Source organism: Tachysurus fulvidraco, chromosome 24 (assembly GCF_022655615.1).
Source record: "Tachysurus fulvidraco isolate hzauxx_2018 chromosome 24, HZAU_PFXX_2.0, whole genome shotgun sequence".
NCBI lineage: Eukaryota > Metazoa > Chordata > Actinopteri > Siluriformes > Bagridae > Tachysurus > Tachysurus fulvidraco.
Genome location: NC_062541.1, coordinates 9,843,104 through 9,864,390, shown reverse-complemented (window position 1 = coordinate 9,864,390; position 21,287 = coordinate 9,843,104). Strand labels below are relative to the sequence as shown.

The 21,287-nt window shown below is 36.4% G+C and overlaps 1 protein-coding gene across 2 annotated transcripts in view; it reads left to right on the top strand.

Annotated features, from left to right (window-relative positions):
* Window positions 1-3,874: 3,874 nt before the first annotated feature.
* col8a2 (collagen, type VIII, alpha 2) overlaps window positions 3,875-21,287 on the top strand; it is a 37,950-nt gene continuing 20,537 nt past the window's right edge. The window contains exon 1 of one of the 2 annotated variants that reach the window (XM_047807967.1): window positions 3,875-4,449. The gene's annotated coding sequence lies outside the window, so the exon portion shown is untranslated. The remainder of the gene's footprint in view (window positions 4,450-21,287) is intronic. The other variant, XM_027175628.2, reaches the window with a different exon arrangement.

Genomic DNA, 21,287 nt, shown 5'->3' with positions numbered 1-21,287 from the left:
AGGCCAGAAGCTGTAGATGTTCACAGAGCCTTCTCCCCATTTTCCATGCCAGGCTAGGCTGGATGCTCTACTGAATATGTACAGAGAATGTAAAATAATGAAGAGGAACAGCATTATTCATTTTCAGTAATTGTTTTATCCTAGTCGGAGTTACAGTTCACTCAGAGCATATCCCAGGAACACAGGTGGTAATATGGAAGAATTCACCACACAAGGGACACCAGTCCATGTACACAGAACGGCATTGCTCATTCACACCTACGAACAAATGATCATAGACAGTCCACCTACCTGCATTGTTTTGTACAGTGAAAAAAAAACATGTGAACCTCCGTACAGGCAGTATATCAGTCCTTAATCAGCTAGATAAAATATCATTATTAAATAGTAGAAGAGAAACCAGACCTATAGTGTAACGATGAGAGCATTTGATCACTTTGCCTATACTATTCACTACAATCCATTGCCTTTACTTCAGCGCTTCACTAAATTGAGGTCTAGTAAAAATATAACATGTACTAAACAACTTCCGAAAAGCCTCTATTCTTTTGAAATGTAATGTTTTGGGGTTTTTTACAGCTCATATCAATGATGTATTTAGTGGTTGTTGGTTGCCTCTAGTGGCACAGCAGTGGCAGCTCTTGTTTCTTTAGTTCTAGGCATGATCCTCATCAAGCCCTTATTGGCTGTATTCAGGTCCACCCGGAACACATTATGAAGCACATAATGAGGCCTTTTTTCATTCACACACAAGCACAGACGCAAGTTCTGAGTCAACTAAGTGGACTTTGGGTGGGGTGCCACTTAATGCAGGTGTTAGGGCTTATTTTTGGCTCCTGACAGGCAGCTAAAGGAAAAACAGGCTCTGTGATGCAATGGCATAGCATTCAGATTTGTGATTGCTGTTTATTTTTTGTACATGGAATGTTAATAAGGGGGAAGGTTAGATGTTATTACCAGATGGTTTTTCTAAGGGAGTGTTTCACCTTGTAAAGATGGGGTGGAGGGGGTAAGGTAGGCAGCAGTCTCAAGAGGTCTCTGAATAGGGTCTGGTGGCAGGCTGCCCCCACTTCTGAACCCCATGCCACTTCAATGAGTTGTGTAAAGAAACACCCTGGCTCATGGGTGTGAGTAGCACACCAGAAATTGGCACTCAAATAGCTGCACACAGGACTTCTATTGATGACCTCATCAGATGATGCCTACTCAGCCTATCCGTATTTTCATGAAATCTGTCTGTAAGGGTTTTATTATAAGGTGTGTTTGAATTACTTTTTTCATTGTAAGAATTTTTTTAAATAGACCAATAAATAAAAAGGGGGAGTTTAATAAACCATGCTTGTGTACGCTTAACTTCCAAAAGAGATTATACAAATCAGTAAAGCACATAAAAGCCAATGTTTTAAAACTGTAAATGATAATGGTCATAAAATAACTCAGTCTGCTTGATCAATCATTAAAAAAAAAAAAAACAGAAAATCACCAAAGATTTAAGGCTTTAAAATAGCCAGTAGTGGAGCACAAGGCATGGTACATTTTTTCTACTTTATTCCACTTTAACAACACAATAGAACATTATACTATAAAAGGCAGATGTTTTTAAAAAATATTTAGAAAAAATTACAAAAAAAACACTATTTTGAAGATATGATTATAGTGTCTCTATTAAAGCTTAAGCTTCAATCACAAAAAAATGTAATAGGCTTGATATATTTCGTGAAATGTGATGTAATGTGATTAAAAAATGTTTTTAGTCATATGCCTTACATGTGTCCCACAAAGCACATGCTTCTCTTTTACCCAACTTGAATTATCTCTTCTGTTGTCTCTTATGCATAAGGTGTTATAAACTGAATAAATTGTACTGCCATCCCTTTAGATTGTCACTAAATACCTGCAAACGATGCAATTATGAGGTAATATATGGTTTTGTGTGTGGGGCATTAACGTTTACTTTGTTTAGCATCTGAATGTGTTTTTTTCTAACTGAGTGACAGAAAGCAATTGTTTATCAATTCACCAAATTATATTAATTGGGCATCTTCAAGGTTTGAGCTCATTTGCAATTGTTTTAACACACTGTATAGCTGTACGTTTTTCCTTCTGAGCCCTGGGCTTTCTTTTCTCTTCACTTTTCCTAAGGTTAACATTGTACATTTATAGATACTACACAATACTGCCACTATTTCATATAGGTTTCACCAAAGCTATCATTCATATATATATATATATATATATATATATATATATATATATATATATATATATATATATATATATATATATATCTCACAAATTTAAATTGTTACAGGATTAAGCCTACGATATTCTGTAGGTTAAATTAAACTATTTTCAACTCTCTCTTATGTTAAGCCTATATCAAGTCTGAATTCTTACTTCAAATTCATGGCTTTACTTTTTTATCCTCTACAGGCCTAACAGTGGAGAGTAAAAAAAACAGTAATGGAGACGTGCTTCTTCAATATCTTTTTTATTCTCACAATTTTATTAGTGGATTCAGGTTTAGTATTGTGTATTTTAATGTTGGATTTGCAGTTTTTCAGAAATCTTTCTTTATCTTACATTTTTCTGTCGTTTTCTCTGGCAATTTCTCTGCTACTATCTGATTCAAAAATCTGCCAGATTTCAGCCCACAAAGACCAAGTACAAATTGGTCATTTGTTTAACCTGAAATCCATCAATTCATTCTTTCAAGGTCCACTACTATAATACAGTGCATGTAAGTAGGATGGATGGATTATCCACATGCCTGTTTATTGCCTGATCCGGTGTTTACGAGAAACACACACTCTGATAAGCATCTGATAACCCATCTGATTTCCAGCTATGGCTGCATGAATGGAAGGCATCCAGTGCAGGTCCTAACAGTGGCTCCTATTGAGCACAATAAACCACTTGTTGCTGAAGTCTGCTCTGGCATGATCCAAAGCCCTACCAGTCCTTTGCTATGGCTTCAAATAGCTCAGTTTTTTAATGTGAGCTCTGATTAGGGATTATGGCAGGATGTGATGATAAGGTTGTTATTGATAATTGTTTTTTTAATACCTTCAGGTATGAAGTCGCTAAAGAATTGCCTTTGAGTGAGTTCATTTAGTTCATTATCTAAGAAAAACATGTCTAATTTGGCATGTGATCAACTAGAGCATGATAATCTTCTATAACTTATGTTATATAACTGTGTTATTAAAACACACTATATGCTTCGATACACCTTGTTCAATTTCAAATACTATGTTTCCCAAATTATAAGGATAATAGCTAATAACAATAATCATTTTTATGTGTTAAATGTAGGCCTATGCATATCATTATTTATTTATTTTTTAGATGCTGATGGTTAAATCCTTCCTTTGAGGGCAATTTTCATATATTAGAAAATCAGTGAAGGTTTAAATCCATTCTACTGAAGAAAATATTGAGCAGTGGAAAGAAATGGAGTTCATAATAAGAAAGTTCAACAGAGTTTCTACAGAAGTTTCAATAGACTTTGCTTTACAGACTATATCTGTTGTACATGTCCAATCACTCAAATGAGACTGCTTGAATCTGTTTATTGCAGGATACTCAAGATGAAAATCATGGTTATAGCCATCCCATATTCTTTCCTATAATTTGAATAACAATATTTATTGGTGCAAAAATTAAATGGTTTGCATGTGTCTCTGTTGGAGGTGGGAAAACAGGGTAGACGGTAACAGTGAGTGGGGAGAACAAGGTTGTCTGATGGTGGCCAAATTTCAAATCCATCCCTCTCTATTGAATACCCCATCCCATTCTCGTCTCCCCTCCTACCTCCCTTTTGCCTGGCCACAGACACATGCCTTTTGTATGAAAGGAACCAGAGAAACACCCTGTCTCTTTCAGTGGAAAAAAATACTAAGAGAGTTAGTAAGAGGGGGATCGAGACAAGAGCCAAGGAGAGTGGAGCTTCCAGGTGCTTTGCCCCTAGTTAAAAGCCCAGTACGAGTGCATAGTGAGAGTGGTCAGAGCCTAGCCAAGCCAAGCACCCTTCCTCATGCTTCCTCTCTCCTGCACTTTCCTCCTCTCGCTCTCTCTTTCCCTCCTCCTTTGCACCAGTGAGTGAGAGAGCAGTCATTCAGAAGGTGTGTCTGAAATCTACTTCTAGTCAACTGGGAGACAGCTTTGCAAGGACATTTTTCTTCCTCGCATGGACTTTAATTTTCTCCAGAGACAGAAATAGGAACAAAAAGAAGTCCAGATTTTTTTTCCTCTTCATTTTTGATAAATTAAATATCAATATCTTACTTAATCTAAGTTCTGAGATAATCCACAAGCATTTTCATTTATTTCTTTCATCGTGTCTGCTGTATTTCTGAAGATCATGAGCAGAACATAACATACCTGCAGAAACTACCTGCCTGAGACCCTGAGATATCCCTGAGCTTCTTCCTCAAGCAGAAGAGCAAGGTAATTGCACACTGAATCTTTACTTTGCCTGCTTCCACAGACAGCTGCATGTCATCTTTGAAATTGTTTCTCATATCACACTGCTTTAAGCTAGTGAAGCTGAAGCCAAGGGCAGTAAAGAAAGAGAGGGGAAACAGTGAGCTTTATTTCTCAGTCATAAGACCAGCATAATTCTCATTGCATTGGTAACACTAGGCACAGAGTAATGTTCAGCTGATTAACAAAAGGGCAGCATTCTCATTTTTTGTGAATATATAATCTCTAATATCTAAATGCATTTATATTTTTAATATTAATGTTATTTTAAATCTACTGACCATATTTCTACAATGGTTTTTGGTATTAAGGTTGCCAAAGCTCCAAATTTGTTGCAAACTATTTAATTAAAGGTTAATATTGACCTAATTGTGGTATTTTGACAAGCTTAGAGCTTTGTGTGTGTGTGTGTGTGTGTGTGTGTGTGTGTGTGTGTGTGTGTGTGTGTGTGTGTGAGAGAGAGAGAGAGAGAGAGAGAGAGAGAGAGAGAGAGAGAGAGAGAGAGAGAGAGAGAGAGAGAGAGAGAGAGAGAGAGAGAGAGAGAGAGAGAGAGAGAGAGAGAGAGCGATTTCTTGTTTCCTAGTCTCTGTGTTGCAGGTTTCAGGTAGTAAGGTAAAGGAGACACACACACAGCTGTTTTAGAAAGCAAGTTATGTAACTGCTCCACACTCACACTGACTGACACCTGGGGTTGTTTGGTCTGTATGGTGCTATGTATCCTGTCTACTGTATAATATCTAGCCTTTCTTATGAAAACTTGTTGCCTGTCAGACCCTGAAAAAGTATGTTTGAACAGCCATCAGGTGCACAGTAGCTGGCATGGCATGTAAGCTTTATATTAGCACTTTAAATATCGTATTTCATCTAAAAGATGTTATTTTTACTTGGGAGTAATGAGGAAGTGGAGTTTCTGAAGAAACACATGGACACAATGTGTTTTCATAAAACATTTTGAGTATTCAATAATAGATATTTTTCAATTTTTTGGAAAAAAATAGTACAAACACAAAACACTGGCAATTCGGCAAGCGTTAAGTAATGGATGCCGCACAGCCATGACAAACAGAACCTAATAAACGTACTTGTATGACTGACCTATCATGTTTATATCCCTGACCGAAGATGACATCTGAACTCTTAATAAGACAATAAGTTTGCAGTACCTGATACCAATGGTTTCTTGATTCCTGTTTTTTTTTACTGTATTGATTCAGTGTTGATTCATATAGTTAGATCAACTACATACACAAAGCTTTAGTGGACTGTCTCATCATAAGGTCTTTTTGTTATAGTGTAATGGCTGTACTTTTTACTTCTCATTATGTAGTGGCTTTAATAGAGTTTTTTGCATTTTTTGCAACTTTACAAATAGATTCTTGGTTCTGTCCAGAAATTTGTCCAGATTATTCCAAATAATTACCTATTACAATAGAGATAGTTTGAAATCCACTTGATTAATCCTTTAAGTGATAATGTACTGTGCATTCCCTTAAAATTAACTTCATTTGCTTCAGTACTGAGTTTGCCATTCATCTATATTCATTTACATTTGGTAGACAACCTTATCCAGGGTGCCTTACATATACAACTGAGAGTTGAGGGCCTTACATATTAGATCAACTTACTTTATTCAAGATATACCACTTGCTAAAAAGTTTTGAGAACATTTTTTCAGATGCATCTCCAGATGCCTCCAGACCACCAATGCCACAAATGTTTCAATGATTTTAAATGAAAACGATTCTTTAGCCCTTATGAATTGAGTAAAATGGGGGCTCTAATATTTTTTTTTCCTTCCAGTCCCTACAGTAAGAATGTAAATGCCTCTTAATTGCATTCAAAAGAATCCCTGGGCACCAATGGCACATGGCACATGTGGGATTTTAACTGTAGTAGATACCTTAATGTCAGCAACCATATCTAATTGTCACCCACTGCAAACAATCAGAGTGTTTTTACAGCGATGTGGCTCAGTTCCCCTTCCTAACCCTCCTCACAATGTAGTTAGGAAATCAGAGAATAACAGAGAGAGATATTTTGGCTCTCTCTGACAGTCATAACAAGAATGTGTGGTAACCATGGATGCCCATCTCTGGGGTGGCCTGTTACTTTACTGTCTGCTTTTATGATACTGGTTAGCTCTGTCACGCAGGGGCTTTGGAATAGTATGTCATTCTTTATTGCACTCCCAGCCATCTGACTCAGGCTTTGATATATGGACCAGTCATAACCATTGTTCACTGACTGATGGAGAAGTTTCTGCTCCTACACAAACCACCTCCATGGTTAAATTTGGGCAATATAATCTCAATGAAGCTACTTTATAAGCTTTTAAGTCCAGAAACCATATCCATCTTGGGAAGGTGTTTAAAGAGCTTATGTTTTTCTCTAGCTGTGCTTCTCTAGCGCTCTTTTTCTACTAGGAGTGGATGCGAAAATTCTTTGGCATGGTCACCTGCTCTGGAGAGGCTGAATACATGAAAAGAAAAGAATAAGACTTGTATCCAATCCGTTATGGATTTTTTTTGTATTCAGTCTGTAATGGAGAACTGCCGTTTTACTTCCCTGTTGAGATTTTTCCATGCTGAATGAGTCGATCATGAGACCCATGGAGACCCAGTACAACTGGAAGTATCTCTTGCAGGTTGAACTCTTGCAACCCTTACTTTTTTTTGCCAAAAGATAAAAGTGGATAAAAGAGGAAAGAGAGTTTTACTGGAAGAAGAAACTGCCTATCTCCTATCTCTTGACTATTGACAATGAGCAAATATATTCAATCCAAATCCACCAGAAATAATGCTTAATGTACATTCTGATTTTTATTCATGTGGACTTTTAAAATCCAACATTTTATTCTTTGTAATGATGTAGGATTATTTGGTGAAAGTATGCTCCTAAAGTAAAATGACCTCCACTCTCATTGTACAGACAATGTGCTGTCACATGGCTCAAATTGACTTGTTCTAGAAGAGTTTTGTGTATATAATTTGACCAGCATGTATAATAACACAGAAAAGCTAGTATAACAAGAATAGTATAACCAGAAATATAAACACTTGATATAATAAGGTTGGATTAAACATCATGCGTTTGAACTTTTTTATGCTTGTTTTGAAGCAAGCATAAAGTGTCTGAAATAGGGGGCATAATCTATTTAATTATTTATATGTATTTTGTTATTATTTTATTCATGAATTATTTTTTGGTTTGTTTGAGAAAAAAGACTTTTCTGTATGGCGGTCACAAAAGATACTTTTAAGTAATACCACTAGAGGGCAGCCTTTATGACATGCTATATCAGCAGGGAAAAGTGTTTTAGAGGAATGTTACCAATTCTGTCCCACTCCACACATATACTGTAGAATCACAGTCTATGCCATAGCTTTGCACATTTTAATGCATATACCTGCATTTTTACTACATAATAATAATATTTAACACACACACACACACACACACACACACACACACACACACACACACACACACACACACATATATATAGTTGTTATGAAATGTATTTTTTAGCTTTTTTGTGAGCTGTAACATATTGTTTTGTTTACTTTTTCATTTTGACACAGTTGCTGGTGTCTGGAAATATTCATATGATATTTAATACATGCATAACAGTTAATTCCATGGCTGCATTAATCCTATAACATAAATGTGTTGGGGTTTTTTCATGTTGTTGAGAACCACACCAGTTGAGAATCCTGTGTATTTTAGTTCTTATCATTCCCAAAGAAAGCAAAGAAAAATTTAAAGAGTTTCTGCATGTTGGCAGAAAGGGTAGGTTTCATACCTGCTAACAGGAAATGAAGGAGAATACCACTCATTCTCCAGGAAAAGCAAAGCAAACGCCTGCCTGTCTTTCAGGAACCCACACCCCCATCTCTCACCATTACCATTTGTTCCTCACTGCTTTTTGCTCCCTGAAAGGGAAGACAAAAAAAAGTTCAGGCACTCAGTGCTACAAAGCAAGAAGTGCATTCCTTTCTCAGGCACTCTGCCTTTACTCACTTTCTGTATTCTGTGCTCTTGCTCCACAAGACTGTAATTCCACCCACTCCCCACTTAAGGAACTGCAGACTGAAGCAAAACAGCAGATGAGAAATCACCCTCAAATCTATCGGAAACAGTACTTTGGCACAAGTTTGGTCTGCAATCAGCACAATACTTAGGCCACGCTAGCGATTAGATCGTGTGTACTTGTGTGTGTGCGCACATTTCATAAGTCACGGTGAGATGTCAACTAAGATTATTTCCAACAGGTTTCACATCTTCACATCGTCAGTGAATTCCCATGTTTTGTAGATAAACTAACATGGTCATGAAAAGAGACAACATATAAGGGAAAGTTGGGGAGTAAATGACAGTTAAGCTGATCACTATTTATTTATTCTTATATTCTTCATAGAAATAAAATTTTTAGTAAATAGTGTTCGGAGTGTTATTTTTATTCGTTTTATGACAAATGTTAATAAAGTGAACTATATGCTTTGTTAGGAACGTTGTCTGAGCTGCTCCAAGGCTGCTGAAATCTAACACTAATCAGAATAAATAAACATTACACTATGAAAGATACTCACTTTAGATTGGCTGGAATAGGTTAGCTATATTGGCTTTCTTTTAATATAAAGTTCTCACTTCTCAAAATATGTTCACTAATCAAGCAGGTAAAGTTGTAAAAACACTGTGGCTACAGTAGGAAATATGGATACTGAGTGTACTGTATGCTAGCTCTTGACCCTGGCTTACACCTTCTTAAATGTCAACATTTTCATGAGATGTGTTTGTGTGTAAATCCACAGTATGACTGGATTTACACTAATGACTGCAAACGTAACTTCCAAAATGGATAGAGCATGATGTTCATGTGGAATCATTTCATAAACATGGTGCACACAAATCTAGAAAGTAGTAGAAGTAGTCATAAGCTGCATATGTGTACACAATGCACTTGCTTTCATTAGCAAGCAGTGAAATAAAAATAAGAAAAATATTTTATTGTTTTACATAGAAAGGCACAGGGCATGGAGGCATTTAACAACAGCCTGGAAAAAGACCTAGAACACACTACTGTATGTATACAAATGCATCCTTGATGTACAGCTGCAGCTGAAAGAGTTAAAGGCTGATGAATGAAACCCTGCTGTTAAATGTTGGATCTGCAAAGTGATATGGCCCCAATGGGGCTTCATCTTAGTATCATCAATAGCTTCCGACTTTTGAACGTGCGTTGGCTTTGTACTGCACTCTGAGTGTTGAGCATGAAATACTGCGCAATGGTGGTAGTAACAACACTGAGTTTCTGTACCTCATTTGCTGTCTGTGAGTTCCTGTCCATCATTTTGGCTGTGTTTTTTCCTCAAATTTTGTGTTAACTCTCTTATGTCCTGCCAGGTCTTGTTCTCACATTCTCATCTCTCCTGCATATTTCTAGCTTTCTCGTTTTTACCCCTTTGAAAACGCACTAGACTGCAATATTTTTTTCCATTCCAGTGGCAGTAGAAAGAAATAGAGATGCTTATATGGTGGCGGTTATTATTTTTCCTTTGCTCACTATCAGCTCTATTAGCAGCATCTTAGCTCACTGCTGGGCATTTGTTAATGGCTCTAGCAATAGAATCAACGTTTGTTTATCAGCACTATTTCAGTACAATAAATATGTTTGATGATAGATGATTTGAAGTAGTGGATCTATCGACCCAGATTACATTACTTAACTTGAAGAAAATATTAAACTAATTCATGTTCCAGGTAACCAATGGGTAGAATTTAAGCACTGGACTAATCAATTCAGTGACTTAACTATAAGTGACGTTTAGTATTGCTTTGTAGAATGACTTTCTTATGTCTTAATCAACTGCCTTGTGCATCTTTACCTTGTGTTTTTTAAGGTCTTTTTTTTGTATGCAGGTTTTTCTTAAATGTTGTGCTATTATTCTTACAAAAACCAAGCAAAACCTTCAGGTCAGTGATTGAGCCTCCATAATTACAGTTGAAGTCCAGCTGGAGGCACTTAGTCTATGTTTTGTTTAGCTCTATACCTGAACATCAGACCCCAACTGAAACAAAGGACTTGCTTTATGCTAGATTAAATAGTAGGCTGATGTGGTGTGTTTGGGGGATTGTTTTAATTATTTGCTTAAACGTTTGATTCAGTGCTCTTGCTCCCCTTTTCCAATGAACCGTATCTGGCAGCAAATCATGACATGGGATTCCCAGACTAGAGCGAAAAACAGAAGAGAGCCAGCTCCACACTTCAGGTCCTTCAAATAAAACTTAAATTATAACTTTTCTTTGTGCTTTGCAGCCAAGGTTTTCCCCTCCATACCAGCTATAGGAGCAGAACTAGTAACAGATATTTTATTAGAACTAGGATAAATAATAGGGCTTTGGTGGCTATTTAAACTCCATTTTAAAAACTGAGTTCTGTTTTACATGTTTTCACCCAGTTCATTTAGGCTGCTTTATGGAATAGATGAATGATAACAGTTGCTCTGTAGTTCATTCTCATCGTCACTGAAGTACTATTTTAAATGTCATGTCTTTATTATTATTATTATCTTTATTCAGTTAATCCTTTATATTATAGTTTGTAATCTTTAAATGTATTAAGAATACCTTTTTTCTTAGTAACCTAATCTGGTTATTGGCTTTACTGTTACCTGTGCTTAAATTAAATCATAAAATACTCATCTATCGTACTTTCTTGTAGCTGTGTTAACACTAGCATTATAATAAGCAGATTATAGTTGTTTACCTCCGAAGGAGTCAGGCAGTTCTGAGATGCCTTTGTCATATTTTATCTCCAGGTTCTCCACATAAAATACAGACCACCCGATCATTTTGCGTCACAGAACAGACAAGCTTGTCAAGATGACCAATGATGAGAACACCCATATGTTCGCTAGGTCATCCAGCTCCCAAACACAACTAGCCACTAATGTTCTGAAAGAATGGAGCCCATGGTAGCAACAGACTGGACTCTTGCCCTGTTTGGAGAGATAAAAGAGAAAGACATAAAAACAGAATGCTGAGAATAAAGAAAAATCCATCATTTTTCTGCATTTTTTAAACAAACCTCAGGAAAAACATTTGAAAGACAGATACGTATAGATTGATATACCTAACCTTATTTCAACTTTTTGAATAAACTTCCAAGATACAGCAGTTACTAAGTAATCATCCCAAAGGATATTCTCTTGCCAATAAACACAGTATTTTAATTACTTTGTGCTTTTAAACCATTACCAAAGTGTTTCATGTGGTTTACAGCTGGTTACATGCACTGTCTCTGTCCGTTTTTCCTTCCTCGATGCAGCCAATCAAAGCTCTATTTTGTTGCTGCTGCTATAATGCAAACCAGAGATTTGCTGATTGGTGATTTGCCAATAACTCTTAAGCACAAAAAACTCTTTCCTACCATTTAGACACACAGAGTGGATAGGAATAAAGAAAAATTCTCATGTCTTACAAGCAGCAATATTCATCACCATGTGAGCGCTTGTGCAGTAATTTTCTAAGCAGCATGTGGAAGCTTTGATCTGTGAGAAGTTTGGCAGTGCTTTCAAATTGTTCACTTGCCATATTTGCTAGAAGGTAAATATTTTTACTTGATTATACAACTGAAACCTTTGCTTTCTGTAATTTGTAAGTCATGTCACAGAATGTCAAGAACATTTAAGGTGTCTAATTTTAAATGTGATGAAATGTTCATGTTGCTTCATCCATAAAATCTTTGCTAAAATTGTTAGTTTTTTTGCTTTCCACATTTCACTGTAGAGAAGTCCTTGTATGTAATTTCTCCTCCTATTAAGCGCTATAGCAAAATGTTCCACAGACCTGTTAAATTTTATTGGTCAGAATGTGTTTCCATAACAGCACAGATTTTAATGCTGGCTGCAAAGTTTATATTAATGCACTCATTTGTTACAAATTCTGTAGCAGCAGACTTAAAATTAAAAACTGCTGATGTAGTGAATTTTTGTGATTCATTTGGGGAAGGAGAGATAACAGTGATATATAAAGCTGTAATTTGTTTCCTGACAAAGAAAAGTCTTCAGGACAGATGAATTTGTAGTTTGTCTGCATTTTTTAATTTATTAACTTCAATAGTGATAAAGAGGCTGCTGAGGAATATAGCTACTATACCATATTATGAACAGGACATACTCTATACGTCCAAAATTATGTGGACATCTGATTATCACATCTATATCTTCCCCAAACTGATGCTGGAATGTTGTAAGTGCATCCTGGATGTCTTTTTCTGTTCTAGCATTAAGATTTCACTTCATTGAAAACTAAGGGTCCAAATATGTTCCAGCATAATAATGCAGGATAAATAAAGCCAGGCTGGAGTGAAAGAACTCAAGTGGCCTGCACAGATCCTTGACCTTAACCACACTGAACACCTTTAGGATGAATTTGAACACCAGGCATCCTCACCCAACATCCGTTCCTGACATCACTGATGATCTTTTTGGCTAAATGGATAAAACCCCATAGCCATGTTCCAAATTCTAGTGGAAATTCCTTCAAGTAGAGTGGAAAAATTAATGTAACAGCAAAGGGAGATTAAATATAGAATGGAAAGTTCAAAAAGTACACATGGGTGTTATGGTCAGACATCCACAAATGTTTGACAATATAGTATTATTTTGTATTTATTGTATATAATACTGGAATACTATACTATATGGACTAATTGAAAGTATTCTCACTAATGCTCTTGTGGCTAAATGGCCACAAATCTCCACTGCCATGATCCAAAATCTAATTCTTTCCAAAGGCGTAGAGGTCTTTCTAATTCTTTCCAAAGGAAAGCAAAAGAGGGACTAACTCCACATTAATTTAATGGTTTAGAATGGTATGCTAAACAAGTACATATGGGCATAATGGTCTGGTGTTCACATACTTTGGGACCATATAGTGTATTTTAACACATATTGTTAATACCTGTTTCTGTCTCAACCTTGATTGCAAAATCAAAACCTTCAGTAATATTTCTGCATGTAACTTTTCAGCTTGACTTTTATGAGTGTTACATGTAGAAAATAGAATCCTGATTAATTGGATGACTTCATCTTAACAGTTAAGTATTTATTCAAAATTCTATGTTCTTTGTTTACAATATCTGGGAAAGTAAATAATCCTCAGTCTACTGTCAGGATTGGGCTCCTCTTTACTTGACTCAAGTGACCAAGCCTGATATCCACATGTCATCATGGTAATATTGTTCAATTGATAAGATGTCAGCTGTGGGGTATCGAGAGTTCAAAGTCACCTGTAATATGAACCCTTGAGAAGACAAAGACTGAATTGTACCTTTGAGCCTCAGATGAAATGAGGCTTATCCAAGTCACAGGTTCACCAGTCCCATCTCCTGGGTGGAGACTGGTATGTTAGAAGATAACCCCTCTGATCAAAGAATTTATGATCTCCTTCAATTCAAACATTATTATTCCTGTCAGATTTATTTTCCTGACATGGGTGTTCCTCAATCAAATACTTTGTAAGAAGAGTACACTGAGAACATATCTGAATACAAAGTCTTAGTCCGTTAAATGCTGCATCTCTGTGAGGAGGGTCCGGTTAAAGGGGAAGCCCACCCTGTAATCCACAATAACAAATACAATTCTCTGAATCTATTAGCCCTCCCTACATATTAAATTAACTTATATGCACTGCTTGAGAATCAACTTCGCTGGAATCCACAGCCTGCAAACCTACACATTTTGTTGCTGAAGGCTAGTTGTGTACTGACTAATGGCAGCAAAATGTAATTTCTCACCAATGCCTAAGGTTGTTTCAGTGTTGCCTTAAAAAGGGCAAGTGCAGAGTAAAGCACAGTTGTGCAACATGTGTGTTGTGTCAATATGATGTTATATTTTAGGTATTGTATATTAACCTATATTGATGTTACTGATTAATAACACCCATGGATAATTTGTAATTAAATCATTGCTTAATAACACAATGTTAATAGCAGATGTTATTTAATACACTATTTAAAATATCATGCATTTCAAAGATAACATTTGGCTTAAAACAATATGTGATGATAACATCTGGATACTGATCTTGGTCTTCTGCATCACTGCTCGTCAGAAAGACTATTCTGTATTAATAATAGAAGGAAGAAAGGACAGAAGTGAAAGAAAGTGAAAAACAATTTAGAGACAGCTGTTTCAGTCTCCACAAGTAAAATCCTAGACAGCGTTGATGATGCTTTTATTAGAAATACAGTCTATTGCTTAATCAAATTACAGTAATATAAGATAAGATATTCCTTTATTCGTCCCACAATGGGGATATTTTTCTGTTACAGCAGCAAAAAAAAATATAAAAAGAATATAGAATAAAGACATAATATAATATACAGTGTATACAAAAACAAAAAATGTATAAAAAGAGTAGTGGTTACACTGAAGACATATTGCACACAGGTAATATTGCACATTTTTTAAAATTTCTGTTATTGCACATGTTTAAAATGCTTTGTTATTGTTTATTATTGCAGTGAAACTATGGTGACTGGTTCACTGGAAGCAGCTTTGATTATAAAGTCTTATAGCAGCAGGGAGAAAAGACCGTCTGTATCGCTCCTTCAGACACCTATACTACGAATAATAATAATAATAATAATAATAATAATAATAATAATAAAGTAAGTAAGTAAGTAAGTAAGTAAGTAAGAAAGTATATTCAGTACAATATGATACTACTGTATATGGCTAAAGATTTTTTTGGATCCCTGACCATCATACACAGTAGATTTTGGAGCATCGCTAATGGGATTTGTCTATTCAGCCATAAAAGCATTAATGAGGTTAGGAACTGGTGTTGGGTGAGGAGGCATGGTGTTGCAATTCATCTCAAAGGGGATTCAGTGGTGCTGAGTTGTTGAACTCTGGTTTGTTCCATAAGTTCAAAGGCATGCATTGTAGGCTGATTGGCATCTCTAAATTGTCTGTAGTCTGTGAATGGTTGTGTGAGTGTGTGCGCAATTGTGTCCTGGGATAGGCTGGCATCCTGTCCATGGTGTACCCTGCCTTGTGCTCCCAGTCTCCTGGGATAGGCTCCAGGTTCTGCAGGACCCAGGATACATAGTGTTGAGAATGGATGTATATATGAAACAATTTTTTTTTTGGTAAAATATTTTCTTTTTCCTTACAGTTTTATAGCATGGTTATAAAACATGGTCAAAAATATAGCACTCGGCTCCTCCTTCCTTGAACACTTCCTTCTTTTAGTTTCATAAACAAGATTCTTCAAAAGAAAAATCATTGAAGATCATTTTGCCTAACCTTACAAGGCAACAAAAAAACTTTTTTTTTACGTTTCAGACATGCCATTATATTATGATTGATTATAAATGATGAAATGTTACATTAAAGGCCATTTACTGGGTAAATTAAATAAAAATACACAATACTTTCAGTGCTTCAGCTCTCTAAACATCAAATGCTTTTTCAAAATCTTGGGTCTAGAATGCCATTCACCTAAAGCACACTCATCCATGCATTTAAAGACTTGCAATGATTTGCAGGGAAACATAAGAATTTGAAAATGGACTTCAAATGGGTTCAAATAGATCCAGACACTGAACAGATCTCTGGACAGATTTTTGCCACAGGATTTTCCTGCTTCAGCAGGAGGCATCTCAATCTCAGTGGGCATATGTGTGAAATAAAGTCACATCTCATTATCTGGGGAGTTGGATTGTGCCGTGTTCACCATCTGCACTGCCAGTCACCTCAGATACACTCCAGCCTTCATCCATTCCACCCATTTCCCTCTCTGCCCCCTTTCCCACTCTTTTGCACATGGCTGGAATGTTTCTGTAATTGTTTTCAGTTGGTTTGCCTGTGAGAGGAGAAAGGAAAGCAGTACTGCTCATTTGGAAACTGCATTTTCCTATACAGTATGTGGCTGAACACAGGAGTGAACACTAAGGGAGGAGAATATGTTTGACTGTCTGGTCATACTGGACAGTTCAAAAGCTTATACACTAAGCATTGAACAATTACCTCAATTATTCAGTATCATGAGTAATTTAACATAATTATTACTGCATTATAGACATCATTATATGAATTATGAGACTGCATGGAAATGTACAGACATGGTACCTATAGGCAAGCATACACACACACATTTCCCCTTCTATTTCACTTATAGTGATGCACACGAACATACACAGCACTATCCCACATGACAGTTTATATTCACATAGGATTTCAAACACTATTTAAGTTATTCCAGTCACATAAAGATCACAAGTAGCATATGTCTTAGCATAAAAGATAACGTATGAAATATTAAGAAAATTTATTTAAAAAAAAAAAATTAATCAGACATTGTTTATTTTGTGTTAATTTTTGGCTCGTTTTTGCCAGGGTTTGAGGAGGTATCGTTGTAGGATTTACTGTGTAGGAAGCAAGGTGTGAAAGGTTCTCATTCTTGCCATTCCACATGGGTGTGATTGTTTTTCTTCCTTTTTTTCCTATGAGAATATTAACATGAGTGTGCACCTCATGGGAAGTATATTTTTTTTGGTGTATTCCTTTAGCAGAAATCTCATCTAGATCAAGACCGTTTTTCCAAATGAGGGCTCATCAATTTGATTTATGGCCTAAAATTCTTATCCAGGCCATATAACAGCACTGTGCAGCTGAACATTCCATGACTATTATTTTTGCATTACTTTCCCATTGTTTCGAAGACCACAACAGTATTATCCTCTCTCAGCACCTCGTATCATACAAAGTAGACTGAAATGTTTTTTATAGTCACTTTCTTATATTGTACCATATAAATTATAATTATAATTTAAATCATTTAGAAAAAAATATTTGTCAGGAGTAATCATAATAGTTAAGAGCTTCTTGGAATCCTCTCTGAATGTTGCATATCGAAGATTTAAAGACAAACCAAAAAAGTAGAATGTAGCTTCATGTTAAAGATTTCTATGGCTACTCCAAAAATAAAACCATTGTAGTCATCAAATCGAAGCATATGGTAAATATTTATTGCACATCATTCCGTACAATAAATACTGGCTAACTGAGGAAGATAAATTTACATTCTGAAATTTGCCATTTGAGAACAGTTGTGGGTTATTGACCTGTTTCACCAGTACTATGGATTTCTGGCCAATCCTTTTGTTATAAACAGGCAATAGATCAAGTTCCAGGGTGTTTGTGGATACAACCACCCTGGAAGAGCTCCAAAGATCATGTATCATGTACTAAAATGGCACTTGAGCTAATCTGCAACAAAAAAGGATTTAATATATCAATCAGTGCCACAAATATTTCTGACAGTCTACAAAGGAATATAAAGACATTGTGTAATGAGTCTGTCTGTGTTTTCCTTTGTTTCTGTCTGCTGCCTTGCCCTGTTGTTAATTGTGTGCTCCGCCCACTTCTTGGTTACCATGGACACTAATTGTACTCAATCTTTCAATCTTTGTTATCGGTTCTTGTTCACTATATCTACTCTGTTCACTTCCCTGGTGTTAGTCGTTGTTGGTGTAGTATGTTGTCTGTTTACGTCTCTGTTCCTGTTCCCTGTTCTGCTCAGTGTTCTGCCCTGTTTTGTCTGCTTATCCGTTGCTTGTTTCTTGTTTTTGTTTACTAAAAGTTCTAACTGCATTTGGATCCTCACTCGCCTTTGTCTAGCCGTGACACATTGACAGTTTGTTGTCTTGTTTGTTGTCTTTGAATACATGTTCAGTATGCTGAGGCCCACAAAGCTTAGCCAAAGTGACAAAAAATGACAGTAGTCCAGCATGGATAAATTTGGATTAATTTAATATATTCCTTAAAAAATAGAAAGAAAGAAATTATTTGAAAATTCCAAAAATAAAAATTTAATCACACACAAAGAGAGAAAGAATACGTTCTTAAGTTCTGACCAAACTAATGCCTTTTCACAAAACACTTAACATAGTCACTAAAGATTATTCGTAACTATCATAATATCTGTAATAGCCATTTAGTCACACATTTGAAAATGGAAAAAAGTCCTGTGGTCCAGTGTAGTCTGCAGTCTAATAGTCTAATTTTCTTTATACGAAGCTCCTTTTATGACATAAGAAAATGTTCTATGTTGGCAATTTGGTATTAGACTCATAAATATGTCCAAAGTTAGAGTTATACTTTTGTTTAATACCATTTTGTTGCAGCTGTTAACCTAATGGCCAGCCCTGACAAGGTAACCTTGTGAGATAATGTCTCCAGTGAAAGAAAAAAACACAAACAAAGGCTAGAGAGTACAGGAATGTATTATCGTGTCAAGGATGGCCAGGACAGCCACATAGTTTGGCATGGAGTAAGTATTTCCATTAAATAGCAGGTTTAGGGAACAAGATAATTGCTATAGCAGAAATGAGCCCCCTATCATTCAACCTCCATAAGCTGCACAGAGAGCCATTCACTAGTGGATTGATCCAGCCATGCATTAGAAAAATCCACATTAGTCTCTAAAAAACATTTGTCAGACTTTGTATTGAGGGGGATTTATACTGATTCTGTACATGAAGGTGATTCTTGTTTGGGTCAGTAACGTGTTTGTCTAGCCTTTCCATGTGTTTTGGCCTGACTGTGCTGGCTGGACTATCCTTCTCCTCCCCTCTAGCCATCTGGATCTGCAGTCTGCCTCATGCATTGTGTGTGTGTGTGTGTGTGTGTGTGTGTGTGTGTGTGTGTGTGTGTGTGTGTGTGTGTGTGTGTGTGTGTGTGTGTGTGTGTGTGTGTGTGTGTGTGTGTGTGAGATGTTATAATAATAGAGAAGCACAGGTTCCACGTGGTTCCAATCTCACAGGCCTCTGACTCATGATTTGACTGGGTCTTCAAATATGGAGGTCAAACTGGGTCTCGCCATCCAGATAATAAAAGCAGGGCACGGAAATCATTAAGACAGCATTAGAGCTGCTCGCTCATGTTTGTGCTGATACAAGTCCTCCAAGTCTCTTTTGAAGAAAATAATAGTGATCATAATCGCATTAATAGAGATTGAGCCACTCTTTTCTAGCCAGCTTGTTTTTTCACAGACGTCTCTTATCCCTCCCATGAGACATGCACTTTGGCATGAGCACTTGTTTGGGTGAAAGCGTGTCTTTGGCTATTTACTTATCAGCTGTTGCGCTGCTAAAGTATGTGTTTAAATATTTGTTTGAATTTAGACTTTAATTTTTTGATTCTAATAAATTGCTTAAGAGAAATTAATTTAATATTTCATGTACTGGATATAAAAGTGTCTGAGACTGCAGCTATAAAGTTCTTAATGTCTCTATAAACACAATCTAATGTATCTATTTAGACAAATCTATGAACAACCCTAGTAGGGAGGAAATATATGTCAGATACTTAGGCCTAAATCCTAAGAGGTTTTTCATTGTGCATTCATTGTGTATACAGTATATCATGTTATACATAATGTGTACATTTCTCTGGTAGTCCTCCTCACATTTAATGTAAGGGATTGCCTTTAATTATAAGCAGCAACTATAGTGGTGGGCTAATGGTACAATTATTAGATGGTCTACTGAACAAATGAAAGCTGCAAAGTGGAATCCCATAAAAAATGTTAGCTAACATAATGTAAAACTTTTTACTTTGCCATTTAGGTTTTGTAATAACAGGATAATTATATGATGGCTTCACAATGTACTTTTATTTTGTGTAGTTTCCACGTTATTTCCTCAAAGTGTTCCTGGTTCTGTGTGTTCCTGATTTTTAGAATATCAGCTAATCAGTAAAAACCAAACCCTCCCTAATCAAAGAGCCTTTATATTAAGTTACTAGAAAGAGGTGACCTACTACTCGGTGAAAGTGTCTTGTATTCGTATTTCCTAGGTGCAGGGTTATAGTCTCATCTTGATAGATTTACTGACACTAACAAAGAGAGAAATCTGTATGTGCCAATGCCCATGTCACTTTCTCTTAATTGTCAAATGATTTTCAAACCTCATGAGTCCTGCAAAACACACCCAATCAGAGTAGAATACACACCAAATTTCACCACATATTAACAAATTATGCTGCTGTTATTGGTTGGTATTCCCAATACCCAGATTAGAAAAGGAATAATAACATCTCTTCGAATTTAAAAATCAAATAAAGTCTCCCAAAACCTATAAATCTGTACGCATTCAGCTGAACCGAGGCACACTGACTATAGCACATGCACTTGGTTTGCCATCCTGCAGAGTTATTGTGTAAGCCCAGCAGGAATGCACCAAGAGGAACTTCTATATCAAAGAGTGAACTTTAAAGAAATGCAAGGGGTTGAACAGACCTCCAAATTTTTCCATTAAATTGTGAGAGGCATTCAAGTCTGAGATCAAACAAAAAGTCTCTGTCCACAATCCAGTTGACAGGCTTTGGTTTCCTGCACAGCGCCTGCACAGTGTTAGCTTCAGTGCACATTTTTCAGCATATAGTTTTCTTTACTTCCTTACAAACCAGCACACTGATGGTAAGCAACACACAGTGAATACTGCAAAGCTGTAACGGTATCTGGGTTCTGCTCTACTGTTTTTCTGGGTTTCATTCTGTCTCATCTGATATATCACTTCTGAGTGAGTCAATTTTCACAGTAGCCAAGCCGAGACCTTCACTCAAAACAAAACCAACCACCTAAAATGTACATGTTTACTGGGTATGTTCTGCTCCTCCTGCACTCTCCCCTGAATACTACTGTACAGTCCACTGGATCCCTCAGTAGGGTGCCCTCTTTTCCCTTACATACAGAGGTTGTATCAGGCCATCAGCACAATTAGAACACAG